A 21,338-nucleotide genomic window follows, 5' to 3' on the forward strand; every position below is an offset into this window, starting at 1 on the left:
TTGAATTGACTGATAAGTCCCTAGTAAAGTTTCCAGTGCCTGTAAATTAATTGCTAAAAGTAGGCCTGCAGCACTTGTTGTGCCACCCACTTAGGTAGCCCTCTAACCATGACTCAGGCCTGCAGTTGCAGACCCTTGATGTGTAGTTTAACACTGCCACATTGACCTAGAAGATAAACCCCTTGCCAGGCCTAAACCTTCAGTTTTCATACATACGACAACCCTAAGTTTGGCCCTATATGACCCCATATAACCCACAGGGCACGGTGCAATGTATTTATTAGCAGGGCATGTATTTTTAAGTTTTATGAGTCTTGGTAGTGAATAACTCCCAATTTTGTTTTTCATTACTGCAAGGTCTATCTGTCCCACAGTATAAAATTGGGATTACCTTATTACATATTATAAGTGTAATTCCCAATTGTGGAGAGATATACTTTTTAAGTTTGGTGTCACTGAACTCACAATTTAAAATCACAACTTATGGTGAAATTGGATTTTAAGTCACAGTTCAGCAAATGCCACTTTAAGAAGGTTGTCATTTACTTATTTTAGCCATTCGGTGTCTGCTGTCTATCTCTGAATACGTCTGGGTTGGGTGACAGCTGTGCTTTGTGCATTCCTTCTAGACAACCACTCACAAATCAAACTTAGGTGAGACTGATGGGCCATCTACATCCTGATTGACTATTCTGGGCAGGATGGGAGGGAGGGACTGACACTTACACCTGTATAGGCTGTGTCCTGTCAAACAAAAAGGGCTGCATACACCCCCTGTAGTGAGCCTGGGGCCACGGCAAGAAGGGAGGACCTCTGTGCACTTCAAAGCTTCCTTTGAAGTCTACCCAACTTCAAAGGCACAACTGGGTATAAGTACTGGACCTCTGACACCATGACTTCAGTACAACTCTGGGCCTATGGGGGAAACCGCCTAAACCACGTAGTCTGTACTATGTGTGGCTGAACCCCGCTGGCGTAACTGAAGTACTGGGTATTTTAAGCCCAGCGGTGCAGGGGAACACACCCTATGACTTCGGGGTTCTTCCTGTTTCAGACCTACAGAAACACAGAGTCTTCTGGGTGAAGTCAAAGATCAGTTTATTGGCTGCAGACCAATTACAGGTATCCTAGAAGTACAACAGCGTGTATGTTCTCAGGAGACTGCTGAAAATCACATAAACGGGCTTCTCCTTAAATACAGAATTTCCTGCCTCAGGCATACATTCCTAGGTTTATGGTATGGTAATTTAAAGTATACATTACAAACGAAAAGGCAGAGTCATGATGACCATCCCACATTCCAGTTAAGCCAGCCCGTAATTATTTACCCAGCAAGGCTCAGATCCCACATCAGATATCGATAGGCCCCAATAAACATGAGCATCTCCTGTTTTGGGAAACAAGCCATAAAGCAGGAACAGTCAGGTGAGAAAGAGATTAGCTGGAGGCTCGTGTAGGATGAAAAGACTTTATGGTGTGTCAAGCCCTGATGCTAATCACAGGTGGTCAGAGGACGGGGAACTCGTGGGACCAGCTTGACCTGGGGCAGCGGAGCCAAGCTGCCCAGGTCACAGAAAAGTCAAAGGAAGGCACATGTGCTCTAAAAGGCCCGTTTTCGCTTCATGCTATATAGCCTATGTGAGGGCAACCATAAGATGGCCACCAATACAAAATGGAACCCACGTAGTGATGTAAAATAGCGTATACACAGTGCATTCATAGCTAAAACGTTACACAAAGCACTTGTACATACCGCATTAACCATTCGCGGTCCACTATTACCGAGATAGACAGGGGTAGGGCCCTGCCTCCTACGCGGTCCCAAATTCTAAAGTACGACAGACCCTCCTTTTGCCCTTACATAGGCAATAACTATACTCATTTCAATCCGAGTCTAGGTCAATATTCACGAAGTCATGGAGATGTTGCTGTAGCATCATCCTATTACTTAGCTCGTCCCTCGATACAGGTTTCCTTACACATAATGTAGCACAGAGGCCACATATCGCGGGAGCACACTGTATGCACAGACAGAACAGGAAAAGGATGGCTAAGATCATTCCAATGACCATCAGAACTTTCCAACCCCAGGCAGATATCAGTTCCCAGAACCACCCCACCAGTGACCAATCTCCTTTGTCCACGTGTATGGACTCAGATATTTTATGCAGTTTGGAGATGGCTTGATAAACTGTTGGAGCGTTGTCTGGTATGAAAATGCAACAACTGGATTGGATAACCTTACATACCCCACCACGGTCTGCAAGTATGACGTCTAGAACCATGCGGTTCTGCAAAGTCATGAGGCGATCCGCTTGGAGCTCAGCTGTCAAATTACCAAGGGCACCAGCCGTAACATTAACAGTGGATTCAACCACACAAGTCAGTTGTCTCAGGTTCCTACTATTAACCATAGGTCCCCAAAACGGCAGGAAACCCAAAAAGAAATCTCCCGCTTCCTGACCGGCAGTATCCTCCTTACTAATCACGCCTCTCACAACTCTGGTCTTGTGATAGTCGGAGGCGGCAGTAAATGTTGGCGGTAGCAGATTTGCAATATAACATGTGCCCGAGAAATCAGGGGGCAACCATGTATATGCTCGGTCCTTGCAGATAAAATATGTACCCTTGGCAGCCAGAAACACAGGGGAAAACTGTGACGGAAAAGTGTACGTTTCAGTACAGTCACTTCTTCCCAGTTGAGCTCTAGGATTCTGACCATTACCTTGCAAACAGAACCGACCTATGTGGGGTACGACCCAGATTGGGGATGAGATTTTCCGTTGTCTTTCACCTAGACTAATACTATACCCCGTCGCGTTCCACCCTACATAAGCTCTCAATTCTTCTTTGGGAATGGATGAGTATGCATCGATATCTCTGCTCATATCGGCAACTCCTTTCATTAAAGCTTTATTATTGGTGCTAGGTCTGATGGAACGCGGTTGTTGCGGGGAGTACGCATCTAGTGCATAGAGAAACATGGTCTGGAATGGCCATGATGATCCATTGTAACTATACGGCAGCACCAGATAGGGAATACCCTTATTAATGGTATGTGGCATTAAACCACACACCCAGCAATTGGTTGTATTCATGACTAGTTGGTGCTGGTGCAGGAGCTGAATAAACGAGTTGTTTACAAACTCAGACCGTCTAGCTTGTTCATGTTCAGGCAGAGGGTGAAAAGAGTGTGAGGAGACAGTAGGAGGAGGTATAGGCTGTACAGTGGGGGCAATGGGCTCTTGAGAGGAGAAGAATACAAATCCTACAGTAAACACTACCATACTACATAATACAAACAGGCATAAAAATACAAAACGTTTGCTCCTTATTGTTTTACATATTCTTGCTTTAAAGTTCATTTCCTCAGTGAGTCTCTCCATCTTACAAAACTCCATCCTCTAATCGTGCCGCTCGCGGCGGGTGAGTATCTTCTGCTAAGGAGTACGCCTGTCAGTCCAGGGAACGCCCTAGACCAACCAGAACCGTCGACCTAACGTCTTCGGCCTGTACCCCAAAGTCTTGGCACCGCGACCCTGCGGCTGAACCCGGATGGTGGTTCGAAAAACAAAAATCAAGAAAGTCCTTCAGATGGGAGAGCTCTGGTTATCAAAAAATAAAAAGGTAAAAGAAAAAGAATATTTATTTGTCCATAGGCCTTGGTCTCAGATTGTAATGGAGACGGCCAGGTACTGTTTGGTCTTGGAACAAGAGTTCAGGCTCTGTGGTGTCCAATCGAATTGACGGTGGCACAGCTTCTTGCAAAATATCGTCACTTTCCTGCGCTGAAGTTGTGCCTTTTATGCGTGCATCACTGAACGGCACAAAACAAGGTACAGTGTCTGTTTCAGAGTCTGCGATACCCTCCTGGACCCACTGGTCATACGGCAGAGGCAAAGGGATCCTCTTCACGTGGGCGCCGTGGATCCAGTTCCTTTTCCCCTTTACTCGAACAGCTGATCTTGTAGACAGTAGCACGAGATGTGGACCAATCCAGCGGGGCTCATCGTTGGTTTTCCGCTGAAAGTTTTTGATGAGCACCCACGCGCCAGGGTCAATGGGGTGTCCTGGAGCCTCAGAGGCCGGGGGTAGAGTATCGTGCACCTGTTGGTGTAAAACACGCAGTTTAACCGTCAAATCATACAAGTAATCAAGCAGTACTGGGTGTTCGATTTCACTGAATTTCATCGGTCTTGGCACACCCCATACATTGGCCGGGCGGCCAAAAACGACCTCGTAGGGACTAAGTCCTACCCGTGAATGCACGGTCATTCTAGTGGACAGGAGTGCTAGAGGCAGAGCGTCAGGCCATTTAAGACCTGAGCTTGCTTGGATTTTGGCCAGTTTGAGTTTTAGAGCGCCATTGTAGCGCTCCACTAATCCAGCTGATTGGGGGTGATTTGCAGCGTGAAATTTCTGCCTTATACCTAGTCCCTCACACACATTCTTCATCACTTGGCCCACAACCTCACTCCCATTATCACTCCACACCATTCTTGGCATTCCAAACCTAGGGAAAAATTCCTTCACAAGGGCTTTGGCTGTGGATAGAGCAGTGTTATCTTTTAGAGGATAGGCCTCTATCCATTTTGAGAAAGCGCAAACAACCACCAATACATATTTCAGGTTGTTGCACCTTTCCATGTGGATAAAATCTAGCTGCAAAACTTCAAATGGATATGATGGAGGCGCAAAATGACCAGCTGGAGTCGGGGTTCCCCTACCAGGGTTGTATTTCAAGCATACCATACAATTCTTGACCACATTCTCTGCACACTTAGGAATTCCAGCATTCTGCCATACTGGAGCCAACAACTTACAGATTCCTTTCATACTGATGTGTGCCATTCCATGTGCCATAGTAACCACTGGAAGCACATATGCATCAGGCAACAACCATCGCCTATGTTCTGACAAATCAATCCAACAACCATTCTCATCCAACTTACCCATACTTTCTCTCCACTTGCTCAATTCCTTCTCTGTGGCTTCAGCTTGAAGGGACTTTACACTTTCTATTGTGTTTTCACACATTCCAACATCACCAACCCATCTGGCAGGGCCTGCAACATACATTCGAGTCTTCACATCTTTTGCTGTTTCTTTCGCGACTTCATCAGCAAACGCGTTACCACGACCAACATCATCGGTGATTTTCTTGTGTGCACTGCATTTCATAATCGCAACTTGCAACGGTAGGGTCAGCGACTCAAGGAGATCATTCACCAACTTGCCATTCTGAATCTTAGCTCCATGCGAAGTCAGGAACCCACGTTCTTTCCACAATCGCCCAAAATTATGAGCCACGCCAAAGGCGTACTGGCTGTCTGTATATATGTTCACTTTCATTCCTTCAGACAACACGCATGCTCTCGTAAGGGCAATCAATTCTGCTGCTTGAGCCGAATTCTGTGGCACACGCGCAGTTTCAACAATCGTGTGCAAAGTCGTAATAGCATATGCAGCAGTCGTATCACCATTCGGAAGCTTGAAACACGAACCATCCACCCATAAAGTACCATCACACTCAGTTAGGGGAGTATCTTTAAGATCTACTCTCCCTTTCATTTCTTCTTCTGTTCTGAATAGACAATCATGTTGCTCAATCTCATCTAGGTCTGCTGGAATTGGTAATAGTGTAGCTGGATTCAATGTGTTGCATCTCTTTATGTGTATATGATTTGCTAACAGTGTCAGCTCATAACCAGATAATCGCGCACTAGTTAAGTGTTGTGTCTTGGTCCTGTTTAACAATGTGTCCACAGCATGTGGAACCATAACAATCAATGTGTTATCCATTACTAGTCCAGCAGACTGTCGAATAGACATAGCTGCGGCGGCTGTGGCTCTCAGACAACTTGGCAATGCCCTCGCTACAGGGTCCAAGGTTGACGAAAAATACGCGCATGGACGCGGTCTGTCGCCAAAAGGCTGTGTTAACACTGATAATGCGCAACCATCTTTCTCATGAACATACAATGTAAAAGGCTTGCTGTAGTCAGGGGTACCCAACACAGGAGCTGAACACAATGCATTACGCAATTCCAAAAAACTCTTCTGACACTCTTCAGACCATGGAATAGGATTCGGTGTGTCTTTGCATGTCAATGCTAACAAAGGTTTTGCCAACAAGGAAAAATTAGGAATCCAATGCCTACAGTATGAAGTAATGCCCAAGAAAGCACGCACTTCCCTCTGTGTTCTTGGCACACTCAACTGTGCAATGGCTTGAATTCTTTCTGGGGTCAGTTTCCTTCCCTCCTTCGATAAGAGATGACCTAAGTAGGTCACTTCTTGTCGACAATATTGCAGCTTTGAGAGAGACACTTTGTGATGGAAGGCAGACAAATGACGCAACAATGACAAGGTAGCTTCTTTGCAAATCTTTTCAGTATCCGCGGCGATTAGTAAATCGTCAACATACTGAATAAGGATAGCGCCACTAGGTAAAACAAGTGCATCAAGCTGCGCTTTTAAAGCTTGGCTGTATATTGATGGACTTTCACAGTAGCCCTGAGGAGCGCGTTTAAAGCGGAAGCTGCGACCTCCTAAACTAAAGCCAAAAATGTCTCTGCTCTCCTCTGCAATTGGGATGCTAAAGAAAGCATTCTTTAGATCGATTACTGAGAACCATGCAGCGGAGGCTGGAATCATAGTTAACAAGGCAGTTATATCAGGGACAACTGGAAACTGTGGTACAACAATCTTATTAACCTCTCTAAGATCAATCACAAATCTGTAAACAGGTGGCTGTGAAGGGTCCGTTCGTTTTAAGACAGGTAAAACAGGACTATTGCAAACGTTGCCTCTTGTCTCTTCAATCACACCCTTCTTGATCAAATCGCTGACAATTTCTAACAACGCTTTCTGACCTTCATTGGAGATCTTATACTGGGGAATGCGTGGCAATCTGACATTGGCTTTTAAAGTGACCACATATGGCGGTATTTCCAAAAGAGCCACATCATTTGGACCAGTGGCCCAAAGGACATCCGGAAGGGATGACAATTCAGGTGGCATTGCATTTTTAGACAAATACATCGGGGAAATCACTTTCTTGCCTAATGTAAGTTGTACTCCTGAGGGAGAACAATATAGCGTTGCATGCAATCTTTTTAGCAAATCTAAGCCTAGCAAATTTTCATCACAACCTGTCGTTAGAATGAGGGGTGCTTTTAGCTCACAAGGTCCAACAGAAAGTGACATAGGACTAGAAATCGGGTTCTTAACTGGGGCGCCAGAAAAACCTAATGAGACATTCATTTCGCCAGACAAAGGCGCGCCAGGGAGTTTTGAATGCATGATTGAACTCTTTGCAGCACCAGTATCCAGCAGAAAGGGCTCCGTTACATTTGCTTCAGTTACTTTAACATAAGGTCCGCTCTGATCCACTGGCACTGAAACAACTCCCTCTCTCTGTCTACGGCTGTCCTAGTAATCATCATCTTCTACATTGTCGTCTTCCGCATAATAATCGTTATTGTAGTACTGAGCTGTATTACCAGTCGCGTTGGCTTGCTGATCAAAGCTATTTATGGTATTTTGAGGCGGAAGAGGACGCGCGTTCTGGAGAAAATTTCCACGCCCTCTGCCTCTAGGAGCTTGCTGACCACCTCTACCTCTTGCGCCATACGCATTACTGTTACGCTGCATTAATTTAGGGCAACTATATTTAAAATGACCTTCCTCTTTGCATTATGAACATTGGTTGGGACCTACAGGGATTCGTGGTTGATAATACCCATTCATTTGCTTATTATTCTGAAACTGTTGGGGCTGCTGATAGATACCTTGTGTTTGCCTATAATTACTCTGTCCTCCACGTGGTGGATAGGCCTGCTGCAAGAGGACCTTTGTCTTTAGTTCTTTCGTTTTCTTATCTGTTCTATCCTTCTCATCTTTGTCTCTATTCTCATAATACTGTGCAGTAGCCAGTATTTGCGCTGAAGAGGAAACAGCCCAAGAACTTTCTGAGTCTTTTAATTTCTTACACAACTCGGGAAGTAGATTCTGCACAAATTTATTAACGAATAACCGTTGGCCACCTTCAGTGCTCATGTCTTGGCCACTGTGGTCGATAAACGTTTCTTCAAACCTAGTGAAGAAATCAGACACTGTCTCATCTTTCTTCTGCTTGCATGCGGATAGTTTATCCCAATTTACGCGCATCGCAGGCATTATAGTTTTCATGTAGGTAATAATTCTACCAGGGAGCTCTGCTACCAAAGGCTCAGGTTTTGCACCACCAACTTGTCTAGCGTCTGCAGCAACGATATTAGCCCATGTGTCACCCAATTCTACAGCGTGATCTACATTACGAATGGATCCCCATAAAGGCTGTGGAACCACATTCCCAAACAGCATATCTATGTCGGCCAAATTCATGACACACGACTCTGCAGTTTGGGATAACTCCTTATAATAACCGGTAGGGTTTTTACGGGGGTCAGGCAATGTCTGTTTAAGCGCTATTCCTTCAGATCGTTTCCAAGGGACATGCACCCAAACACGCTGAAAATGTGCTGGGACAGCTGGATTAGCATTCGGATCAGCAGGTCTCCAAACTGGGGGAACCTCACGCATCGGATATTGGCGCGCTTTTACCTCCTTCCCCAAAGGGAAATCCTGGTCAAACAATGATTGCTGACAATCGCCATTTCTAAGGGACAGTAAAGTCGCAACTGCTTTATCTACCTTGGGGCCCACAATTACACCTGTTTCGAAATCAAATCGCACTCGACACAATTCCTGTGGGTTTGGGTTTGCACCCTTATCCTCCAATTCCTCACAGAGGAATTCACACATTTTATCAAAGACATACCTCTGTTTTGGGGCATCCCATTGGCGAAAAACGTTAACAACCGATTCCACATCATAGAGTGAAGGGAAACCAATCCACCTACGCGCCAAATGATCTAACACCTCTTTCTCTTCGGGACCAGGTAACTGACTGCGCAATTGCTTACGCTGTAAACCAGGTGTCGCACTAGATGACCCAAAGAGAGGCGACATTAAACTAGTAACTACATTAGCCAGTCGTTGTCGTGCTGAAGGAGAAGTTGAGGCGAAAACAGGGGGATAGACAGAGGGAAGAAAAACAGATTCAGATACAGGTACCGGGGTAGTGCAAGAAGGAGCGCCAGGGGAAGCCGCTGGCGTGCTAGGCAACGTCGCAGGAAGCGCGGGGGTAATAGGTAGCAAAACTGGCGGCCCTTGAGAGGGCTGCACTGCAGGGATAGGAGCCAGGTGAAGAGGAGCTGGCAGCTGCGGGAAGGCTTGCGGCATATTTACTAGAGGCTGCGCATTTACAAGCTGTGGAGGTGCGGTGGCATTTTGCGCATATGGGGGTGGCGAACTTAACAAATGGGACATTAGGGAATCTTTTTCTTTCTCTTTTGTCTCATCTTGCACAAGGGGTGACAAAACAGGGTAACATTTATCAATCCCTAGTTTGCGCTGTCTGTGCAATTGCTCATTCATTTGTTCCTCCTCGTTATCTTTAAATTGCACAGCTGCTTGCATCACTGACATACCTCTCTCTCTCTTATTTCTTTTCGCTAGCTTAATTTCCTTCTGTTTGGCTTCCTTTCGCCATAGGCGGAAAGGATCAAACATCGCCGGCCGGGCTTTCTTTTTAAACAATTTAACTTCCAAATTATCTAAGATATCTGTATCGAAACTACCATTTTGGGGCCATTTTAAAACACCGTCCTTTCTGGTGTATCGGATCCATATTTCATTATATGCAATGGGGCCCACGCCATGTTTTACATAAAGCTCATAAGTTGGAGTTCCAATTGGAGGAACCGGACATGAATCCTCTAACTGGAAATCCCTTCCACAACCCAAACAAAACAATCTACAAAATACACTAGAACCAGGCATCTTCGCTCACTAGTCTAGTTTCAAACGTCAAAGGATTATCGAATACGATAGTCTCGTGAATACACGAGTCCTCTGGCTTTGGGACTTGCAAGCACCAAATCAAAATGATCCCGAAGGATACCAAATTCAAACTAGGAGACGCTCCACTTATACTTAACTGAATATTGATGATTGATGGCGTCACCAGAAGACTCTCTCGATTGTTTCGCTCTACCAAAAATCGTCAAGGGTCCAAAACAGGGCGATTAATCAGGGCAGCAGTCCTTCGTAGCCGTCGGGACGCGGAAAACCTCGCAGAAAAGACTTTCGGACCACGTCGACATGCAGGGGTCGATGAAGTGGCGGCCTTCCTCCAGAATTTCCACACGAAGCTCTTCACGAACCTCTGGCTTGGACCGGTACCGCTGAAATCGTCCCGAGTTGGGCGCCAACTGAAGTACTGGGTATTTTAAGCCCAGCGGTGCAGGGGAACACATCCTATGACTTCGGGGTTCTTCCTATTTCAGACCTACAGAAACACAGAGTCTTCTGGGTGAAGTCAAAGATCAGTTTATTGGCTGCAGACCAATTACAGGTATCCTACAAGTACAACAGCGTGTATGTTCTCAGGAGACTGCTGAAAATCACAGAAACGGGCTTCTCCTTAAATACAGAATTTCCTGCCTCAGGCATACATTCCTAGGTTTATGGTATGGTCATTTAAAGTATACATTACAAACGAAAAGGCAGAGTCATGATGACCATCCCACATTCCAGTTAAGCCAGCCCGTAATTATTTACCCAGCAAGGATCAGATCCCACATCAGATATCGATAGGCCCCAATAAACATGAGCATCTCCTGTTTTGGGAAACAAGCCATAAAGCAGGAACAGTCAGGTGAGAAAGAGATTAGCTGGAGGCTCGTGTAGGATGAAAAGACTTTATGGTGTGTCAAGCCCTGATGCTAATCACAGGTGGCCAGAGGACGGGGAACTCGTGGGACCAGCTTGACCTGGGGCAGCGGAGCCAAGCTGCCCAGGTCACAGAAAAGTCAAAGGAAGGCACATGTGCTCTAAAAGGCCCGTTTTCGCTTCATGCTATATAGCCTATGTGAGGGCAACCATAAGATGGCCACCAATACAAAATGGAACCCACGTAGTGATGTAAAATAGCGTATACACAGTGCATTCATAGCTAAAACGTTACACAAAGCACTTGTACATACCGCATTAACCTTTCGCGGTTCGTTATTACCGAGATAGACAGGGGTAGGGCCCTGCCTCCTACGCGGTCCCAAATTCTAAAGTACGACATAACCACAGCCGTCTAAACCGTGCATATGCCTTTACCATGCATATACGTGGTTCAGATCTCCATGGTATTTAGCTCTCTAGTCTGCAGTCTGCGGGTCGGAAGTGAACTGGGCGGAGGGTCTGAAGAGAGCTGGTGAGTACCTTTGTTTTTAGGGTGGGTCGTGGGTAGTTTTGTGGGCTGGGGGTGGGTCGGGGTAGTTTTCTGGGCTGGGTGTGGGTAGTTTTCTGGGCTTTGTTTTTAGGGTGGGGGATAGGGGGTGTGAGTAGTTTTGTGGGCTCGGGTGGGATGGGGTAGTTTTGTGGGCTGTGGGTGGGTCTGGGTAGTTTTTGGGTTGGGGTGAGTCGGGCTGGTTTTCTGGGTTTTGTTTTAACGGTGGAGCGCTGGGGGTGTCGAGTAGTTTTGTGGGCTGGGGTGGGTCGGGGTAGTTTTCAGGGCTGGGTCGGAAGTAGTTTAGGGCTCAGGGCGGGGGGTTGGGAGGTTTTTCAAATATGGGGTCAAGGTTTTAGGGTTTAGGACATGGGGTTAGTTTTCTTGGCTGGGGGTGGGTGGGGTGGTTTTCTGGGCTGGTGGGTGGATCGGGGGTAGTTTAGGGCTTAGGGCGGGGGCTGGGATGTCTTTAAAATATAGAGTCAACTATTTAAGGCTCAGAGCGGGGGGGTTAATGTCAGGGTGGGGTATTAGGCCTCAGGGCACGGGGGGCTGGGATCTTTTTAGTGCTGGAGTGGGGTTTGTTATTAGCGCTTTTAGAAGTTAGGCCAGGCTGTTGGGCTATTTTTAGGGCTGGGGTCGGGGTAGAACTCGGGACAGGTGACTGGGTTTTATTACTCAGGGAGGGTGTTAGGGCATAATCTTAACCACGCATATGATTTTACCAATCATGCCTTTACAACTAAATCTGTTGTAAAGGCATGCGTGGTAAAGGTATGCGTGGTTAAGACACGGTCATTATTAAGACCGCGTTGGTAAGGCAGGCGTGCTTAGGGAATTCGTGGTTCTGACATACGACTGGGCCTGTGACCTCTCTGCTAGGAAGAAGAATTGCTGTTTTACTAGAAGGACCGCTACACTGCTGGAGTGCTGTTTTGCTGGACTCTGCCTTGCTGTGCTCTTGCTTTGCTGAGCTTCCCTGCTCCCTGCTGTTATCCTGTCTGGATGAGAAGTACTGGATCTACAGCACTAGATCCCAAAGTGGCTCCAAGTTCTTGCTGGCTTGTGTCCTGATCTAAGTCTCAGAAATGAAAAAATGAATTTATAAAGTGCGTTAAACCCTAGGGTATCTAAGCATTATGCCCGAAAAACCCAGCTTCTAAGCATAGAAAATCCAGAGAGTTTATGATGAGAACATCCATGTTTTAATGATTTGTGGAATAAGGCAAAGGAGTAAAGTCTAGCAATGTGGGCGGGCAGGGAATTCCATAACTTGGCAGCAGCTTTGGAGATGGATCCACTGCCCCATCTGACTTTCCAGAACCTAGGCATGGATACTTTCCTAGCTGAAGAGGACCTGAGTGACATGCCTGGAGTGTACCTGAAGAGGAAGGAGAGCTGTGTGTACCCTTGGTGATGGAGAGTGAGGAAGACTAGGCAAATAGCCTTAAAAACACTGTGCTTACTCACATGAAGCCTATACAGCGCTCTAATGTCAATTCTGACAGATAGTTGTTGGGACTCAGGGACATCAAAGACTTCAACTCATCATCCTACAGCACCTGGACTGGTCTAGGGACATCGTCGAAGCAGAATTGCTGTTTGACGAGGGACAGCTCCGGCCGTACCGGCAACTCATGGAAGTATACGATCTACCCCCAGGCCAATTCCTGCTTCACCGTCAACTCCTCAGCCATTTTCGACCATATGCAGATCTTACACGGGGGGAGCCTCCCACACATCCAGTCCTCCACACAATTTTACGAATGGGACAGGGTCGACACCTCATTACATGGTTATACAAATCAATCCGAGACCTAACACCCCCACTGCTGATGCCTCTCCGAGCCCTATGGGAGGAGGAAGCGGGACGACCCTTTCATGACAGCGAATGGGACAGGGCGTTAGAATTCCCCAAAAAAGTATCCAGGAATGCCCGCTTTAAGAATATCCAGTTTCACATCCTACATAGGGCTTACCTGACGCCAGCGCGCCTTCAACGCTTCTATCCCGACACTACCTTCCTTTGCCCTCGTTGTCAAGCGGGGGATGCTGCCTTTTTCCACATGTTCTGGACCTGCCCGGACATACAGAACTATTGGTCATCTATCCACTCGACACTCGGGGATCTTACTGGGCTGACCCACTTGACTACCTGGGAGGGATGCGCGCTGGGTATACTGGGGCGGAGGAAGCGACACAAGGTGCCGATGCGTTTCGTCTTCCTAGCCCACCTACTGGCCAAACGCTGTATAGCCATGCACTGGCGATCCCCTACCGGTCCCCCGCTCGCGGCTTGGGTAGGGGCGGTTCTTAAATGGGCTGCAGCCGAGGAGGACGCAATACGGGAGGAGGAGGCCAAAGGTACCCGAAAAACCCCAATCTCTCTAGAATGGGCGCTCCTACTACATCAATTCAGACAGTCCCAGGCCCCGGATGCCCCGGTCACCGACATGCATACCTCCGACCCCGTGTCGCCCCACACGACGCAGGGCCCCACAACGGGGGATATCCCCCATTGTCCCCCCACACCACCCTTAAGCCAGTTGGGTCCCTCCCTGCTCCCCTGACGTACCCATCGGCTCCTCACACCGGATTGCGCGCACGCTCATCCCCCCCTCGGTGGGAGGCAGCAATACTGTAGGATGGTCAAGGGCGGGCTCCGGACATAGCCTTGGACACATCATTCAGAACTTCATGGCACTCCCCAGTTTGGCTCTCCTCCCCAGTTTTTACTTTACTGGCAAGGAACTGCTACAGTACAGACCGCATCTACACAGAACAAGACACATACATGCTTTCTATATCGCAAATGGTGTAATTCGTTACTCATGTAACATGCTCATTTCCACGGAATGTGGTGTATGTATGCTTATCTTCATAAATGCCAATAAAAAGAACGTTAAAAAAAAATCCTACAGCACCTGGACTTTGCTTGCAGGAAGTCTTGCCCTCAAAAGTGGTGTCAACCTAGTCCAAAGCCCTTGGAAGTGGGTATGTATTGCTGCTACAGCCAGAACCCATGCATCCTCATTGGAACCGGTGCATCTTTGCCTTTGCGTGGGTCGGAACCGGCGCATCCTGATCGAAGTGTGGAATGGAGCTGGCACTCCGCATCTGGAACCAGTGCATCTCCTTTGGAATCAATGCATCGCCTGCTGAGGGAGCAGTTCCTGCGCATCGCCTTCGGAATCGGAGCTTCGCACTCGGAACCGACCCATTGCCACAATTACATGGAGCATCTCGACACACCTTGCCCACGGCATAGCTTGACTTCGACGCATCGCTTCAGCTGCACCTCCAATCTTCTTCAATGTCGGCGCAAGCCCAAATCAAGGCACTGTTGTTCAGCCAGCACAAGTGGGTCCCTGTCTCCGGCCCACTCTCTATCGCGGATGACCTGAACTTTTAGACTGGATTTGACCCGGTCTAGTGTGACCAGATAGTCCTGGTTGGTGCTTTTATTCTTTAACCACTACATTTCAGTTTAATCTTGAAAAATTCATTTCTCGACTTTTACTTGTTGGAGTTTCGTCATTCAGGTCTTGTTTGATTTATAAATGCATAATCTGTTTCTAACCTGGTGTGGAGTCTTTTTGTGGTGGTTTTACTGTGTTACTGTTTGAAGTGTTGCACAAATGCTTTGCAGATTGCCTCTTAAGCTAAGCTTGACTGCTCTGTGCCAAGATACCAGAGGGTGAGAACAGGATAATTTAGGGTGTGTTCTGAATTACCCTGACTAGGATTGTGGTTTCTGCTTGGGCAAGGGGCATACCTCTGCCAACCAGAAACCCAAATTCTGACAGCCCTGATATGAAATTATTTAAAAAAGCAGACCGACTGCCCTTGTCAGAAGATGTATTCAACAACAGGATGTAGGCCATTCAAGCTTGGACTCGGGGAGTTCCTCCACATAATACAGGGCCACTATCACATGACTCAAGATCTCCCCAGTTGAGGATGGTGTTCGTCCTATGGAGGGAGAAGATTACAGAGCAGTGATACACACTGATTGACTGGTTTCTCAAAGCATCTACAGCTGTGCGTGTGCCCCAGTGGTTTACTGTAACTCATGTTTCAGGCTTTCTTTGCTACTGTGGGTGTTGCTACTGTGATGGCCTCTGTAACAGGGCAGCAAATGTATGGTTTCAGAATGCTGCACTTAAGTGACCTGGCTCCTCTTTGTTATCTCTAACCTTAATGGGCCATATCCAATGGGTTCCATTGATCATGGTTGTGTGCTTCAGATTTTCTGGACTCCTGGCCTTTAAATATTTCCTATGATGTTTCCCTGTTGGTTCTTCACAGCCCCTGGCATTCTCTCTGCTCAGCAGCATTGGGTTGCAAGAGAAAAACATGTCCTCTTATTCAGCTCTTGACTACTAAGACTACAACGTTGAAAACCAGTGTATAATCTTTGGAGAGGAGTATAGCAGGAGTAGTTAAGGCTCTATAACTGCTCTAAAGCAAATCCAACGGGACGGTTTCAGAAAGAGGTGACTCTCTAAAGTTGTTGCTTATCTGACTTCAATTCTCTTTCAACCTACATTCTTTGTTAGAGTTTTTCAGCATTATTGAGAAGCCCTCCCATCATAAACTCAAGGTTTGGACTCAAATGTTTATTGAATTAGATGTGGATGCCTCAACAAGGCTATGAAAGACATGTTTATACAGGGTCTAATACTAAGTTAGTCTGGAATCTGTTCACAGGTAACCCGTTGCAGAGGTAGGCCTTTAAAAAGTTGTCTATAGCCTGTAGAAGCCTTATTATGTAATTAATCATTCAATAAGAAATGTTTCACTTTCTTTTTTACTATAGTGTGAGTCAGTAGTGCTTCTCTAAAAGTCTGTAGTGTTTTGCTGTATTTACACAGTAGACAAAAGCTGCACCAGCATCAGGGAAGTAATTTTCATATAGATAGTTACATAATTTGGAGGTCAGTATATATTGCAAACATTAGTTCAGAAAGAGAGAAAGGGTTTCTCTAATAGGAGTCCTGACCTCTTCATCAACTGCATTTTAAGTGTAGAAATGGGCAAATATCAATTTAGGTCTTAGGGTTCAAGATGATTGTTTGTTCCAACAACAAAATCAGCCACTTCCACCTCTGAAGATGATCTTAACTTGAGAGTCCAAGAAGCTCTACCTATAAGCACCAACGGTCATGAGGCAGGTCTCATCTATTAATTATGACACATGGCTTCTCTGGTGCCTTATGATATTTCAGAAATGCTGGTACACTCCATGTTTAATTACCAGGATGATTTATTCATCTATTGGTTCCTCATTTTCCAGAAAGACTTTGGCCCTTTTTATGTTTCGGAGGGAGAGATATCTCTGGGTGGGAAACTGATCAACCTAATTGGAAGCAGCCTGGTGCTTCCGCACCAGGATTTACTGGGTTCAGGAACATTGGACTCCATTTAGCCAGCAGGAAAACCTGACAGATAAAATAGTTTTGCTCTTGGGCTTCAAATGCAACCCAAACCTTGTCCCTAGGCCACCTCTCCCGACCCTCCTATGACTAGGAGTGGGGGTGCTTCCCCAACGTGTCCTATCATCTTTCCAAAAACCTGCTTATTCCCACCCTCCCCTACATAGCCACCCCACCCCTAGTTCACTTTTATGGACTGCTGATAGCAGGTGAGAAATGTGAGCGGTAATCCCCCACCAGACTGAGAATTCCTTCTGGAATTTCACCTACAGGAACAAGGCCCGCACCGTAATCCCACATTTTATGGAGATTAACATGTAGCCAGCTTTATGTGCAGGGATACTGGTTAGAAACCTTATATCCTGCTACCCAATATCTCACACATGAATTGTAGTTTGGGTTAACGTGTGTGCATCAGAATCAACAACATACATGACAACAGACCTGATTCAGACAGGAGACTCCAAATATTTGAAGCCAAATAAAGCTTTTAGGTGTATCCTGCCTAAAAGTGATACTGCTCAATACAAGCCAATGGAGAACATGCATTCCCTCGATTTACATTTCATAATCTCCCACTTCCTACTTTGAAAATGTTTGCATATATGCAACAACTACTATCAACTGATAATGAGACGACATCTAGGATTGCGTGTTTGATGCACCTTGTGTAGGCTAGTCACTGCATGCTCATCATGTTTAGAAAGATTACATTATGCCTGAGGACAAGGGGCTTTTGAAGAAAACTTAGCATTACTTGTCTAGGTGTCCGTCAATTCTTGCTTGAAAGAACCCACATTCTCTTACACCCGTAAAACCCTCTTAGTTGCCTTCCCAGGTACTCTAGACCAGGCTTGTTGTATTTCCAGGGTTTTGTAGAGTTTGTTAAAAATAGAAATGGAAAGCACCATATAAATAAGACCCGCATTAAAATTGCATCTGGTTGTACATCACTGGCAATTACAGTTAACACAAGTGGCTTAGCTTGAGCATCAACATGGTTTCACAATGTATGGTATTGGAAGTCAAGACGCTGAACCCATGCCCAGCAGCTTAATCCGGTCAAAGAGAATTTTGTTTTGCCAGCAGATCATCATCACTAGCTTTCAAAAGTTTTTAAAACTACCCTGCTTAGGGTAGAGTGTAAAATTATTTTTACCATATTTGGGACTGGACATTTTGTTGGATCAGCTTAGCATGCTGTGCGTTCGGGGTCAAGGGACTATTTTACATTTTGCATCATGAAGACCCTCGTTTTTAGTCGCCTGGTAATATGAGGTGGGAACACTGATATCTGTTGGTATCACCACCTTATTTAGCAGCATTATGAGATTGTGGCCTGAATGAGGAATAACATGCCGGGTTTACTTGCTCTTTTGGCATGTTAATCTCAAATTCCTGACCCTTTCCCGTTCAAATTTTGCATCAGCTTGGAGCAGATGGGTAAAGTGAATATTAAAGGAGTTGCTCTCAAGGTTACAATTCTACACCTGGTAAAACTTGTAAATGTGTGGGTGGTAATTCCAATAAAATCACATGGAATTTCCAGTCCAAAACAACTCTACACAATTCTAAATAAAGTCCTAAACACCATACATGGGACTTCCCTAGAGGTTTCTCTCCTGAAATACCAAAGCTACTTCCCATGTGTGGTTCCTCAAAGCTGACAATTTTGATATCAGCTGGAAGCATTGCTGATGGGTGTTCAGGATTAGAGGTAATATCATTTTTTTGACTTGCTCTTATTGGTTTAATCCCAATGAAAGTAGAAGAATATGTAAGCAATTAAAGCAGATTTGGAATAAGATCAGAAAGCTGCGCTCCAAAATTAGTAGTGTTTCCTAGAGGGTAGCCTAAAACAGAAAATTTTAAATATTTGCCAAGGATAGGAAGAAAGAAAATCCCTATAATTGAAAGGATGAAAAGGCTCAACTGCCAGCCTTCTCAAACATGTAAACACGAAACAGGGATTCGTTTTTAGAAACTAGAAAACAAAATATGGGTGAGGGAAGTGAATAAAGCCGCGTTTCCGTCAGAAACAAATATCTTGAGCAGAACCTCCATCTTAAAATCATGGTTGCACCATGTGTTTAACACCTGGGTATTTTTCACACAAATTAAACATAATATTGAGTGTGTAGAAAATCTTTTTTTGACTATTATAGAAATTTAGTTTTCAGAATACGATTCTTTTACACATTGTATCGAGAGCTTTTAAGGGAGAATTGTTGCAATTTAGAAAACAGATTCATTTCAAAGATTGTCACAGTAGTAGTACGAAAAAAACACAATGGGCCCGTTTCACAAAGCTACAATGAGACGAAAGTCTAACTTTACGACTTCGGTATTCACAACAGGCATTTACTACTCGTAAATGCCCTTTGTGAATACCAAAAGTTGCATTTTACGACTTTTGGTATTAACAAAGGACATCTACGAGTAGTAAATGCCTTTTGTGAATACCGAAAGTCGTAAAGTTAGACTTTCGTCTCATTTTACCTTTGTGAATCGGGCCTATTGTCTGTACCAAAGTAAATACCATGTACTACTTGAACCAGCAGAGACAGATATAGCCTTACCACTGTAGACCAGAGTGGTAATGTCTTCAGTCTTTAATTTTCCCTTTGCATCGTCCCTCGAAATCCCTCCCACGTGGCCCCACCGCTGTTACCTGCACGGACCGCGGCTGAATCTCTTAGATTTTTCTGGCGTAGATGAGTGCTCATTTGGTTTGGTTTTGGCACAGGAAAGCTTCAGCGCCTGGTGAAGGGGGCTATATTTCCTGGAGCCTACTCTCCCATAGTAGCCGATGACTTTATGGACACATTTTAGTTGCCCCAAATTCATGATCTACTGTTCAAAGAGGAGTGCAATGAATCAATATTCTCTTCAGACCCAGACATCTCCTACACTTGCAACGTCTTCATATGTTTTTGCAGCCAGGGATATATTAGTTGGTTAAAACATGTTGCAGCTATACTGCAGGGAGTTGGTGACATTGTAGCCATGTGGATGCCTACAGCTTTGTCTCAAGTCTTTTCACAGAAAATTCATATAGCTAGGAAAGAGACTCTTAAGATGAAACAGCAGAACTGGCAAACAAGAAAATGGGCTTCACAAAACTAAGCATCCGCCAAACCTACAGCACAAGGAATCAAAGCTGTGTCTAGGTCTGCACATATTAAATAAATAAATCCTGTGATCTGAAAATGGAGGGGATAGTGGCCCTAAGAATCTCGGGGGATATTATCAAGCCCATTATCGCTGCTTTAGCGGCCGTTTTCGTACGAAAAGCGGCTATAATGGCATTGCACTATTAGCAAGGACACGCTAGCGCGTGTTTCCTTGTCTTAGCACCGGTTTTCCTTACGCCATGCATAGCATCTCTAATGAGAGGCAAAGTAGGCGTTTCCAGGAAAAACAACATAAAATATATCGCTGTCTGTCCTTCGCAGTATTTACAAGCACACCCAGGACACACATTGCGATATTAAAAGCCGCGCTAACCGTGGTTATCGCCGGTATTTTACGTCTGAGAAAATCCTGACTTCACTATCTTTTACATTGGAGGTGGATATTACAGATAAATCCACATCTCCCTATTACTAAGGATTCCCCTATCGCTGCAGGTTTATCGCTGGATTCACAGCGATAAACCTGCATTTTGCCGCAATCGACGGATTTTTCATCGCCGTGGAGATACGCGGTGTAAATAACGCAATATCTCGACGATCAAATCCGGCGTTAAACATCGTTGATGATATGCCCCTCCTCTCTATCCCCTCCACTCACTTTAATTCATTGGCATAATTTTACTGCAACTATCCACGGCACGGCATTTTGCCATGCACACCATTTGCATAACTGCAATGTGTATTTTATTGTATCTATTTCTAAACCCAACTCTACATCCATTGACAGTGAACCTTTCCCTACCCTGAAAATGTGGGATACTTGACTTCTGCCAAGTAAATTATAGCAATAGCCAAGATCAATAGTTCAAGACTGCTGGCCCCACAGGTATGAACAAGTGATCACTGTGGAAATGTGTTGCTTCCCACATTCGAACTCTGTGTATGGTATAATACAGAGTACGAGTCTGTCCATGTTTGGGTCTATTATGTGACAGTCACAAATTCACAGCTCACCATGTCAGTGGAGGCAATTGTACCTGCTCCCTTGGCAGAGGACCACCTGCTGGATTTAGAGATCTCTGCCTGTCTAGCAGGGATCTCTGTGCCTTCAGTTGTGTCAGAGTTATGGCAGCTCCAGTGAATCATTGATCCTTCGCAGTGTACACCATGTTTGAAGCACCTGATTGGCAAAGTGTTTTCTTTTTCAACAACAAACTCATTGATCAATAGTCCTGTGGAGGATGGCCATCAGTCAAAGTTTTCTGACGGAGGAGCCAGCTGAGGCTACAGTGGAGGAAAAGTGACAGTAAGTAAGGCAAGTGAACCACTTGTTTAGTAAATGAGTTGTTTTCCTCAGTTGTTGGTCAAAGTCTAACTACCTCTTACTTCAGCAATGCAACCTACTCTTATAAGGCGTCTTGAACATGGGCAAACAGTTAC

At 45.4% G+C, this 21,338-nt stretch overlaps 1 protein-coding gene across 3 annotated transcripts in view; it reads left to right on the plus strand.

Annotated features, from left to right (window-relative positions):
- GRIN2A (glutamate ionotropic receptor NMDA type subunit 2A) overlaps positions 1-21,338 on the plus strand; it is a 1,558,104-nt gene that overhangs the window by 1,199,178 nt on the left and 337,588 nt on the right. The window lies entirely within an intron of this gene.

Source organism: Triturus cristatus, chromosome 10 (assembly GCF_964204655.1).
Source record: "Triturus cristatus chromosome 10, aTriCri1.1, whole genome shotgun sequence".
Lineage (NCBI taxonomy): Eukaryota > Metazoa > Chordata > Amphibia > Caudata > Salamandridae > Triturus > Triturus cristatus.